Raw genomic sequence first — 13941 nt, forward strand, 5'->3', positions numbered from 1 at the left:
CCTCTAGAGTAGTGATGTTTTTGGCTTTTCGCTTGGCAACACAGACTTTCAACTCCCTCCAAAGGATTTCTATAGGGTTGAGATCTGGAGACTGGCTAGGCCACTCCAGGACCTTGAAATGCTTCTTACGAAGCCACTCCTTCGTTGCCCTGGTGGTGTGCTTTGGATCATTGTCATGTTGAAAGACCCAGCCACGTTTCATCTTCAATGCCCTTGCTGATGGAAGGAGGTTTGCACTCAAAATCTCACGATACATGGCCCCATTCATTCTTTCATGTACCCGGATCAGTCATCCTGGCCCCTTTGCAGAGAAACAGCCCCAAAGCATGATGTTTCCACCACCATGCTTTACAGTAGGTATGGTGTTTGATGGATGCAACTCGGTATTCTTTTTCCTCCAAACACGACAAGTTGTGTTTCTACCAAACAGTTCCAGTTTGGTTTCATCAGACTATAGGACATTCTCCCAAAACTCCTCTGGATCATCCAAATGCTCTCTAGCAAACTTCAGACGGGCCCGGACATGTACTGGCTTAAGCAGTGGGACACGTCTGGCACTGCAGGATCTGAGTCCATGGTGGCTTAGTGTGTTACTTATGGTAGGCCTTGTTACATTGGTCCCAGCTCTCTGCAGTTCATTCACTAGGCCCCCCCGCGTGGTTCTGGGATTTTTGCTCACCATTCTTGTGATCATTCTGACCCCACGGGGTGGGATTTTGCGTGGAGCCCCAGATCGAGGGAGATTATCAGTGGTCTTGTATGTCTTCCATTTTCTAATTATTGCTCCCACTGTTGATTTCTTCACTCCAAGCTGGTTGGCTATTGCAGATTCAGTCTTCCCAGCCTGGTGCAGGGCTACAATTTTGTTTCTGGTGTCCTTTGACAGCTCTTTGGTCTTCACCATAGTGGAGTTTGGAGTCAGACTGTTTGAGGGTGTGCACAGGTGTCTTTTTATACTGATAACAAGTTTAAACAGGTGCCATTACTACAGGTAATGAGTGGAGGAAAGAGGAGACTCTTAAAGAAGAAGTTACAGGTCTGTGAGAGCCAGAAATCTTGATTGTTTGTTTCTGACCAAATACTTATTTTCCACCATAATATGCAAATAAAATGATAAAAAAACAGACAATGTGATTTTCTGGATTTTTTTTTTCTCAGTTTGTCTCCCATAGTTGAGGTCTACCTATGATGTAAATTACAGACGCCTCTCATCTTTTTAAGTGGTGGAACTTGCACTATTGCTGACTGACTAAATACTTTTTTGCCCCACTGTATATATATACATATATACACACGTCAGTGACACACATATATATATGTATTTATATTAGATAGATAGATAGAAGAAAAGTATAGAATAGATGGATTACATACAGTACATACATATAGAATAGGTAGATATATAGATGTGTGGGGCAAATACAATTAGTACATTATGTGTGCAACTTACTGTAAATGTATTGAATAAAACATTACTTTTTGGAAAAAATGGCGTGGGCTCCCGTGCCATTTTCCAAACCAGACAGGGAAAGCCAGCGACTGGGGGTTGATGTTTATAGACTGGGAAGGGGATAATACCCATGGATCTTCCCAGGCTATGAATATCAGCCCGCAGCTGTACATTTAGCCTTTACCGGCTATTAAAATAGGTGGACCCACACAAAAATGTTGTGAGGTCCCCCTATAATTAATAACTAGAAAAGGCTATGCAGACTGCTGCGGGCTGATATTCATAGCTTAGAAAGGGGCAATGGAAATTGCTCCCCCGGCTACAAACACCAGCTCTCAGCCGCCCCAGAAATGGCGCAATAAGACACCTATCCATTACTAATCCTACAGTTGTTTAGGGGTTAAATATAAATACCGCCAGAAAAAAAAGTCTTTTAATGAAATAAAATAATAAACACAGTTTGCCATCTTTATTAAACAGCTAATCAATGCAACGCCCTCGATCTTCTGTAATAAATAAAAAAACAAAGCAACAATATACCATACCTGTCCGCCATTGCATTTCATGCAGTAATCCATATCTGGGGAAATACAGTCTGCAACCAGGAAGGTGCTAACTACTGGTGAATAAATGAGACACTGCCGATACAGCCTCAGTTACTAGCTGTGATGTCACAGAGTCTGCCCTCCCTGCTGGCCTGATCCGCGCTGAACTCTGCAGCATGGGAAAATGAACAGGCATCTTCCCACGCTCCAGTGTTCAGCACGGGTCAGGCCGGCAGGGAAGGTAGACTCAGTGATGTCACCGCTAGTCACTGATGCTGCGTGCTCTCACAGGCTGACCTGCGCTGAACTTTGGAGAGTTGGAAAATGCCAGTACATTTTCCCACGCTGCAGAGTTCAGCGCAGGTCAGCCTGTCAGGGTGAGCAGCACAGTGACGTCACTGCTAGTCAGTGAGGCTGCGCCGGCAGCATCTCATTCATTCCCCGGTGGTTTACAGCCAGGACGGATGCATCTTGGCACCGTTTGGTTGTAAACTGTATATGGATTACTGCATAGGACATAACAGCAGACAGGTATGGTATATTGCTGCTTTGCTTCTTCTTTTTTTATACAGGAGAATGAGGGCATCGCATGGATTAGCTGTTTAATAAAGATGGCAAACTGTGTTCATTGTTTTATTTAATTAAAAAATTAATTAATTTCTGGCTGTGTCTTTTTTTAACCCCTAAACAACTGTAGGATTAGTAATGGATAGGTGTCTTATTGATGCCTCTTCATTACTAAGCCGGACTTGATGTCACCTTACAATACAAAGGTGACAAGAACCCCCAACTACTACTCCACTTTGCCGCCACTACAGGGCAAGTGGGAAGAGAGGGGCTAAGTGCCTGAATTAGTGCATCTTACAGACGCACCATTTCTGGGGTGGCTGAAAGCTGGTGTTTGAAGCCAGGGGAAGGCCAATATCCATGGCTTCTTCCTAGGCAATGAATATCAGCCCGCAGCTGTCTGCATAGCCTTTTCTGGTTATTAATTATAGGGGTCCCCATGTCATTTTTTGGGGGTCCACCTATTTTAATAGCCGGTAAAGGCTAAATATACAGCTGCAGGCTGATATTCATAACCTGGGAAGATCCATGGGTATTAACCCCTTCCCAAGCTATAAATATCGGCTCCCAGTCGCTGGCTTTCCCTGTTTGGTTTGGAAAATGGTACGGGAGCCCAAGCCATTTTTTCCCAAAAATAATGTTTTATTCAATACATTAACAGTAAGCTGCACAAATACTATAATAATTGTATTTATCACACACATCTATATATATATATATATATATACAGTGGGGCAAAAAAGTATTTAGTCAGTCAGCAATAGTGCAAGTTCCACCACTTAAAAAGATGAGAGGCGTCTGTAATTTACATCATAGGTAGACCTCAACTATGGGAGACAAACTGAGAAAAAAAAAAATCCAGAAAATCACATTGTCTGTTTTTTTATCATTTTTTTTGCATATTATGGTGGAAAATAAGTATTTGGTCAGAAACAAACAATCAAGATTTCTGGCTCTCACAGACCTGTAACTTCTTCTTTAAGAGTCTCCTCTTTCCTCCACTCATTACCTGTAGTAATGGCACCTGTTTAAACTTGTTATCAGTATAAAAAGACACCTGTGCACACCCTCAAACAGTCTGACTCCAAACTCCACTATGGTGAAGACCAAAGAGCTGTCAAAGGACACCAGAAACAAAATTGTAGCCCTGCACCAGGCTGGGAAGACTGAATCTGCAATAGCCAACCAGCTTGGAGTGAAGAAATCAACAGTGAGAGCAATAATTAGAAAATGGAAGACATACAAGACCACTGATAATCTCCCTCGATCTGGGGCTCCACGCAAAATCCCACCCCGTGGGGTCAGAATGATCACAAGAATGGTGAGCAAAAATCCCAGAACCACGCGGGGGGACCTAGTGAATGAACTGCAGAGAGCTGGGACCAATGTAACAAGGCCTACCATAAGTAACACACTACGCCACCATGGACTCAGATCCTGCAGTGCCAGACGTGTCCCACTGCTTAAGCCAGTACATGTCCGGGCCCGTCTGAAGTTTGCTAGAGAGCATTTGGATGATCCAGAGGAGTTTTGGGAGAATGTCCTATGGTCTGATGAAACCAAACTGGAACTGTTTGGTAGAAACACAACTTGTCGTGTTTGGAGGAAAAAGAATACTGAGTTGCATCCATCAAACACCATACCTACTGTAAAGCATGGTGGTGGAAACATCATGCTTTGGGGCTGTTTCTCTGCAAAGGGGCCAGGACGACTGATCCAGGTACATGAAAGAATGAATGGGGCCATGTATCGTGAGATTTTGAGTGCAAACCTCCTTCCATCAGCAAGGGCATTGAAGATGAAACGTGGATGGGTCTTTCAACATGACAATGATCCAAAGCACACCGCCAGGGCAACGAAGGAGAGGCTTCGTAAGAAGCATATCAAGGTCCTGGAGTTGCCTAGCCAGTCTCCAGATCTCAACCCTATAGAAAACCTTTGGAGGGAGTTGAAAGTCCGTGTTGCCAAGCGAAAAGCCAAAACATCACTGCTCTAGAGCAGGGGTCCCCAACTCCAGTCCTCAAGGCCCACCAACATGTCATGTTTTCAGGATTTCCTTAATCTTGCCCAGGTAATAATTGCATCACCTGTGCAATGCAAAGGAAATCCTGAAAACATGACCTGTTGGTGGGCCTTGAGGACTGGAGTTGGGGACCCCTGCTCTAGAGGAGATCTGCATGGAGGAATGGGCCAACATACCAACAACAGTGTGTGGCAACCTTGTGAAGACTTACAGAAAACGTTTGACCTCTGTCATTGCCAACAAAGGATATATTACAAAGTATTGAGATGAAATTTTGTTTCTGACCAAATACTTATTTTCCACCATAATATGCAAATAAAATGATAAAAAAACAGACAATGTGATTTTCTGGATTTTTTTTTCTCAGTTTGTCTCCCATAGTTGAGGTCTACCTATGATGTAAATTACAGACGCCTCTCATCTTTTTAAGTGGTGGAACTTGCACTATTGCTGACTGACTAAATACTTTTTTGCCCCACTGTACATATATACCTATTCTGTATGTATGTATTGTATGTAATCCATCTATTCTATCATTTTGTTCTATCTTTCTGTGCAATATAAATACACGTATGTGTGTGTCACTGATCGCATTGCATACGGATGTCATACGGATACTAAATGTGAGGAAATTGCATCATCGCATTGCATATGGATCACACAAAGATGACCATACAGAGAACACTCGTGCGATTCTCGGACATCAAAATCAGACCGATTTTTTATACGTTAAGTGTGACTCCAGCCTAATGCAGACACTGTCGGCAGTGACCTAGGCTACTTTCACATCAGCGATTTTTGCCATTCGCGGCAGATCGGCACTTTTTCCGCATCTGCCACGTAACGGATCACTTATGGCAACATTGCGTTCGTCCTCATTCATTCCCTATGGGACTTGCGGACATGTGCGGTATTTGCGGTTTTGCTGCGATCCGGCAAATGCGGTACTTGCAGCAATGGGAAAAAAAACGCTGCTAGCAGTGTTTTTTGTCTCACCACAAGTGCCGCACATGTCTGCAAGTAGCCATCACTACCTGTCCCTAATGAATCAACCATAGGGCATGTTGGGATTTTTAGTCCTACAACATCCCCATAATTAGAATGACAGGACATGTTGTAACCTGTAGTTATCCTGTAGCTACAGAATAAAAGGCAGGGCGTGAAGGGACAAGTCCCCCTTACATAAAGATTGTTTGGGAATGCTGGAACTTATGGTTCTACAGCAGCTCCAGAATCAGAAAAACAAGACATGCTGGAACGTGTACAGGGGCGGACACATACTGCAGAGGCCCCTTATAGTGATTATGACATGGTTAATGTCCTGCTTCAGCGATGTCCCTCTCAGCACCTTCCCCCTCTGTTCATATCCTGATGTCAGCAGCACGGCACAGGCAGCAGCACAGGGAATCACATCATGAGGCTCAGTGTGATGCTCCATCCCTCCCCGCAGACAGCAGCATCAACACTAACAGGTGAGGACAGGGCCCCTCTCAGTATAATCTTGTGTAGTCTGCAGCAGAGTGGGCCCCTCTCAGCATAATCTTGTGTACAGTGGCATAACTACAAAGTTATGGGCCCCGGTGCGAACTTTTAAATGGGGCCCCCCACCATGCCAAAATATTTTCTACCCAAATTCACATTTTCCCTATTAATTTTGCACACTATAGCTTTATTACAAAGTTGTATAGTGTGACCTCAGTTGCATAACTATCCCGTGCCCCATCCTGGCATGTATTTGTCCCCCGTACTGCCATTGTTATGTAATGTATAAAATAAAATAAACCATTATAGTCATCAGGGGCTAACATAGAAGTCATGGGGATCCTTATAAGAAGTATAATGCACCCCCATAGTCCTCCGTATAGTATAATACACTCCCCATAGTCCCCATATAATATTGTACACTCCTCAGTCCTCCATATAGTATAATACACTCCTCCATATATTAAAATACACTCCTCATAGCGCTCCATATAGCATAATACACTCTTCGTAGTGCTCCATATAATATAATACACTCCTCAGTCCTCCATTTAGTATTATACACTCCACATAGTCCTCCATATATTAAAATACACTGCTCAGTCCTCCATATAGTATAATACACTCCTCATAGTGCTCCATATAGTATAATGCACCGCCATCGTCATCCATGTCGAACAATTCACTTCCCATAGTATAATGCACCCTAGTTCTTCATATAGTATAATATATTCCCCATAGTCCTCGATTCAGTATAATGCAGCCCACATATAGAATAATACAGCCACCCCACAGAGTATACTGCAGCTAGGGAGCAAGGAAGACAGGCACAAAGGGACACATGGGGGCTAGGAGGCAGGGGAGAACGTTACAAGAGGACTAGTGGGCAAGGGAGACTGACACAAGGGAGACTGGCACAAGGGGACACACAGGGACTAGTTGGCCAGGGAGACTGACAAGGGGACACACAGGGACTAATGGGCAAGGGAGACTGGCACACGGGGACAAGGGACACAAGCATAAGGGGACAAGGGAGACAGGCACAAGGGGACACACAGGGACTAGTTGGCCAGGGAGACTGACAAGGGGACACACAGGGACTAATGGGCAAGGGAGACTGGCACACGGGGACAAGGGACACAAGCATAAGGGGACAAGGGAGACAGGCACAAGGGGACACACAGGGACTAGTGGGCAAGGGACACTGACACAAGGCTACACACGTGGACAGGGGATACAAGCACAAGGGGACACATAGGGGTTAGGAGGAAGGGGAGAAGGGCACAATGGGACACACTGGGACTAGCGGGCAAGGGAGAGAGGCACAAGAGAACACAGGGGGACTCCGAGGGCAGAGTAGATAGGGACGCAAGGGCTGCAAGGGGACAGAGGAAGACAGGGTGGAGACTTGGGAGGAGGGAAGAAGGGGACACAGGGATTACAAGGACAGGGTAGTTCGAGAACACACGGTGAGAAAGGGGACAGGGGAGACTTGAGAGCAGGGCAGACGAGTCACACGGTACGTCGACACACGGGCAGCAGACACACCTCACTTCTGCCGGTCCTGTACACCTCCATGTTCATCCCCGGATCCTCCACATGGCTGAGCCACTGCGGCATCCCCCTCCTGGGCGGCTCGGTCCACGTGCCCCCCACTAGCTCCGGAGCCGCCTGTTCCCGGTCCCAGCAGCCGCCGCAGGCTTTGCCAATATGGCGGCCACCATCACCTGTGCAGATGCTGCACTGCCTGGGCTCCGCACACAGCGGGTGCGCAATGAAGTGATGTCATCATGCACCCGCAGTGTCAGAGGCAGAGGGGAATGATGGGAAAGGGAGCGTCAACTGACGCTCTCTCCTCCATCATTGCTTTGAACTGTACCGGCATCATAGACGCTGGTATAGTTCACTACGGCGGCTGCGATGGGGGGAGTCATGTGTCTCTGACCTGTCGAGCCCCTGACTTGCCAGACCCGGTTGCAGCGGTGACCGCTGCGACCGTGGTAGTTACGCCCCTGCCTCACACACACTACAGATATCACACACACACACACACTACAGATATGACACACATACACACACACTACAGATATCACACACACACTACAGATGTCACACACACTACAGATGTCACACACACACACACACACACTACAGATATCCCACACACACACACACACACACACAGACACTACAGATATCGCACACTACAGATATCACACACACACTACAGCTATCTCACACACTACAGATATCACACACACAATACAGATATCACACACACACACTACAGATATCACACACATACTACAGATATCACACACACTATAGATATCACACACAAACACACACCAGCTCATATACACATCTCACACTCTCCTCTCTGGTAAAGGGGAGGCTGATATAAACATGCAGCTCCTCAGCTTCTCCTGCTTACAACAGCTCTGTCCTGTCCCGCACCTCCTCCGCTCTCGCCTTCTGACCCGGGGCTGCAGAGCAGGAGAAGCTGTCTCACCGTGCTGACTGGAGCTGCTTCATAACTCTCACATACCCCGGCTGCCCCCTCCCCCTAGATACGCCCCTGACTGTTGCCATGCGGGAGGGATCTCCTGCACTGCAACATGGTTTTGGGTGCCTCTGACCTGCCGGGCCCCTGACCAGCCGGGCCCAGTCACAGTGGCGACCGCTGCAACCGTGGTAGTTGCGCCACTGCTTGTTTAGTCTGCAGAAGAGTGGGCTCAGCCTCTCCTGCTAGCGCTGAAGCTGTCGCCAGCTCTGTGATCAATTATGCATCACAATTACTTCTTCCAGGGCCCCCTCCTGCTCAGGGCCCCGTTTCAGCTGCACCGGTGGTATGTCTGACCTATAGTACTACATAGGACATGCTGAGACCTCTACAGAGTCACTGGGTGATTGGACAGGTGAGTCTGTCTGGACATGCTGGGACTAGTAGTTCCACACCAAGCACCGCACAACTGACCTGGACACAGCAATCTGCACCATCCTCCCCAGCAGCTGCTGCGGCACTCAGGAAGGAACTGAACTTGGCGCCACAGCAAGGAGGGGGCAGGGCCTGCAGTATAACGTGTTTCCTTTTCTGGCTCCCTGTGCAGTACACGTGACAGCACGGGATCCGAGAGCCCAGCAGGAGCCGGAAGTCGAAGGTGGGAGGGTGAGTGGGTTTGGATGGGTGGGTTTGGGTGGGCGGGCCCCGGACTATAGAAAAAAAAAACAATGTTGCTCAGGTGCCGCCCCCGCTCCCACATCCTCCTGCCATAGGCACGTGCCCTCAAGTGGCTGGAGGCAAATACGGCCCTGGTACCCATATATACTCAAATATTTTAACCTTATTATGTGTATTATATTCACAAAATAATTTTTTTTAATAATAAAATTGCACATTGTAATAAATAATGACTCAGATCCTCCTTTCATAGAAAGATATATAATTTTCCTGGCCCAAAAAATGATTTTTGCTTATATGAACTGCCAAAGATTATAAAATTATCTGAGGCACCTATGGGTTAAAAATATTCACTAGACTCCTAGTTGAATTCCTTCCATAGTGTAGTTTCCAAATTTGGGCCACTGCTGTTCTGGTACCTCAGCGGCTCTACAAATGGCACCAACAAGCAAGGAAAATCTGTGTTCCATGTACTTAATCAGTATTGATCAACCAAATATGGATATTGCCATGGTAGGTAGAAATTACCGGTATGTAACAAATTGTAGAGTTCGTTTTCTTCTATTACCACTTTTGACATTGAAAACATTGAGGCTAAATTTGGGTTCAAATATTATAAAGTTCAGTGAAGCAGCTGTGGTTTCAAAATGTTCAACATTACGGGTATGTGCACACATCAGGATTTTTTCCTGACAAAATCCTGAGAATTCTGCCAGAAATCCGCGTGCTTTTTCGCGCGGATTTCTTGCGGAATTTGCGCGTTTTTTGCGCGTTTTTTGCGTGGATTATTTGCGTTTTTTTTTTTTCCCGGAATGACCTTTTTGATAGGAAATCCGCAAAAAATCCGGAAAAAGATACAGCATGTCCGGATTTTTTGCGGTATGCGTTTTTTTTGCGGAAAAAAACGCTAACATCTGCACAAAAAATGCGAAATGCATTCTAAAAGATAGGATGCATAATGTTAGCGTTTTTTTACCGGATTTATAGCGTTTTTATAGCGAAATTCCGCAAAAAAAACGCTAAAAATCCAGACGTGTGCACATACCCTACCAGAGGATAAATTTCTTGAGTGGTATAGTTTTCGCAATGGGGTCACTTGAGGGGAGTTTCTGCTGTTTTGACTTTTCAAGGACACCGCAATTGCAACAAGGCATTCACTATCTAGATAAGACAAATTTTTGCTCCAAAAAATCAAAAATAGCATTCCTTTTGAGCTCTGTTGTGTGCCCAAATGTGGTTTTTGACAACATATGAGAAATTGCCACGCTCAGCATAAATTAAGTAACAAATTATACAGTCTATTTTAGTGAAATTGAGAAATTTGGAGCTAAAGCAATATTTTAGTGGAAAAAAATGTAATTTTCATTTTCTTTTTTGATTGCACTTTGCATTAATTCTTGTGAGGTACCTTGTAAGTTAACTCATTCTCCTGACAGCAATTTTGAATAATTTCAGGGGTGCAGTTTGTAAAATAGTATTACATTTTGAATATTTCCAACATATATACCCCTCAATGTAACTTCAAAGCTGAATAAGTCTGTAAAAAAAACCTAGGGTTTGTAAAATTTGCTTGGAAACAAATTGAAAATTTCTGATAAATTTAAACCCTTCTAACATCCTAACAAAATAAGACGACATGTAAAAAATGATGCTGGTGTAGTTATTACCCATTTTGTTCAGTATGGCCATGTGGTTTAAGGGTATAAACACTAAAAATGTAAAATAGCTAATTATTCTAAATTTTTAGCAAAGTTCAAATATTTTCATTAAAAAATAATACAAAACATTGATCCAGATTTACCACTAAATCTCGGAACCACTGGTGTAAATGTGGAAATATTACAGAGTTATTACCACATAAAGTGACATGTCAAACTTGAAAAATGAGGCATGGTCACGAAAGTCCAAACTGGTAGTTGATTTCCACTTTGGCAAACCTTACCTGTTGAGTACTTGTTTTGATCACTTTCACCATTATTTCTTTTTGAAGATCATATCCTCTTGAATCAGTCAATGCTAAATTTTTCACCTTTAGCTCAAATCTGAGATCCTACTTAGAGATAAAAACAAATGAATAATAATTAGGCAGAAACAATGACTCATACTCACACACTTTCTATTTTTCAGTAAAACAAAATTAAACCCTTCATGACCATGGGATTTTCCATTTTTATGTGTTCGTTTTTCGCTCCCCTCCTTCCCGGAGCCATAACTTTTTTATTTTTCCGTCAATATGGCCATGTGAGGGCTTATTTTTTGTGGGACGAGTTGTACTTTTGAACGACATCATTGGTTTTACCAAGATGTGTACTAGAAAATGCGAAAAAAACTCCAAGTGCGGTGAAATTGCAAAAAAAGTGCAATCCTATGCGCATTTTTTGTTTGGCTTTTTTGCTAGGTACACTAAATGCTAAAACTAACCTGCCATTATGATTCTCCAGGTAATTACGAGTTCATAGACACCAAACGTGTCTAAGATATTTTTTATCTAAGTGGTGAAAAAAAATTCCAAACTTTGCTAAAAAAAAACAATTGCGCCATTTTCTGATACCTGTAGCATCTCCATTATTCGTGATCTGGGGTTGGGAGAGAGCTTATTTTTACCGTGCCGTGCTGATGTTTTTAGTGATACCATTTTGGTGCAGATACGTTCTTTTGATCGCCCATTATTGCATTTTAATGCAATGTCACGGCGACCAAAAAAAACGTAATTTTTCCCAATACGCCGATTAGCGATCAGGATAATTTTTATTTTTTAGTGATAGATCAGGCGATTATGAACGTGGCGATACCAAATATGTGTATATTTGATTTTATTTTTATTGTTTTATTTTGAATGGGGCGAAAGGGGGGTGATTTAAACTTTTAAATTTTTTTATTTATTTCATATTTATTTAAACATTTTTTTTTTACTTTTGCCATGCTTCAATAGCCTCCATGATCGCTATCAGATCATCAGATCGCTGCTATGTAGCTGAATTACAGGCTTGCTATGAGCGCAGACCACAGGGGGGCACTCATAGCAAGCCATCATCAGTAACCATAGAGGTCTCAAGGAAACCTCTGGTTACTATGCCGATGCATCGCTGACCCCCCATCATGTGACGGGGCTCGGCGATGTGCTCATTTCCGGCCGCGTGGCCGGAAGCGCTAGTTAAATGCCGCTGTCAGCGCTTGACAGCGGCATTTAACTAGTTAAAAGCGACGGGTGGATCGCGATTCCACTCGCCGCTATTGCGCGCACATGTCAGCTGTTCAAAACAGATGACATGTCGCCGCTTTGATGTGGGCTCACCGCCGGAGCCCACATCAAAGCAGGGAATCTGACCTCGGACGTACTAGGTCAGAAAGGGGTTAATATCACAAATAAAAACATTTTGATCCATTTTTTTTACCTTCATAAGTTCTTCGCTCATCTGATTAGCTTCAGCAACCAGGGGCATCAATTTGATATAGTCGTGAAAAGCTGCTAGCACACTAGGGTCTGGCTTACCATCTTTATTGTGCATAGCACCTGCATGGAAAGATATTGGATTTATTAGATTGCTTTCTATAATTTGATCATAGTAATAGACCTGTAGTTACATCAGGAATTTTGTTTCCTTCAAATATTCTCAGAAAGATTTGCCTGGAACGCTGGAAAAAATATTTGTCCATTTTGAACACCAGTTCCCATTTATTTGCACATTTACTTGACAATACCCAAAAGGTAATGCGCAAGTCAGAAGGCAATGCAGTTTCCAGAATTACTAAGCACGATAACGTACCAAGTTTATCAACACTGAAGCCTTCAGCTGCTGCCAGTTCAGATTGGAAGAAGTCATAATCAAACTTGCTGATGTCTTCACATCTCCCCCTTTCATCCGGAAATCCAATATACAGATATGCACTATTTGACCCAAAGATTATACGATCCTAAGCAAATGGAGGAAATTATTTGTTTAACTTCATTTATAACTTACTTTAATATTGACTATACCATAGAGACGTAGATGGAAAGAGTTAAATTGAAAAGGTATTTTGTGATTTGAAACATGCTGATGTTTGTTAGTTTGACAAAGGCCTAATAATATTGTCGTTCTGTCCTCACTAAATAAGGCAGGCTTATGTAGTTATACAGGCAGCTAAACCGCTATACCAGAGTCCAATAAGGAGACTGTGGTTGAGTCTGTGCTTTTATTGAACGTGATATTATATTGGCGCGGTGAAACTGTAAACAATCATATACATACAATCAGTGCATGGTATAGCAGAAATACATACTGCATATGTTGTACATTATTCATGAACATTTACAAGGCTAGTAACTGAACTAGGAGAACAACTGACTAAGCTAGGCTAATATTAGAGCAGATACAACAAAGAACTCTATGTATGGAAATCAACAAGTATGTGCCTTACATATGGAAGGTAAAAGAATATTTATATATCTCAACCAAATTTAAAGGAACGAAATAAAACCATAATAGAATATAAAAATGCCTTTATTAAAAATATAATGCCTGCCATTCACTTTCTTGTAGCGGTTTTCAAATATTTTTATTTGTTTATTTTGCCCTATTTTGTAGGGAGTAGATATATTTTTTTATTTTCTTATTTATTATTTTTTTATGTTATTCAGCATTCTTTATTTTCTAATATTTGGGCCTTTACTTTGTTCATATTAATATTAGAGCAGAAATTACCTACAGAA

This window comes from Ranitomeya imitator, chromosome 5 (genome assembly GCF_032444005.1).
Source record: "Ranitomeya imitator isolate aRanImi1 chromosome 5, aRanImi1.pri, whole genome shotgun sequence".
In the NCBI taxonomy this organism is placed as follows: Eukaryota; Metazoa; Chordata; class Amphibia; order Anura; family Dendrobatidae; genus Ranitomeya; species Ranitomeya imitator.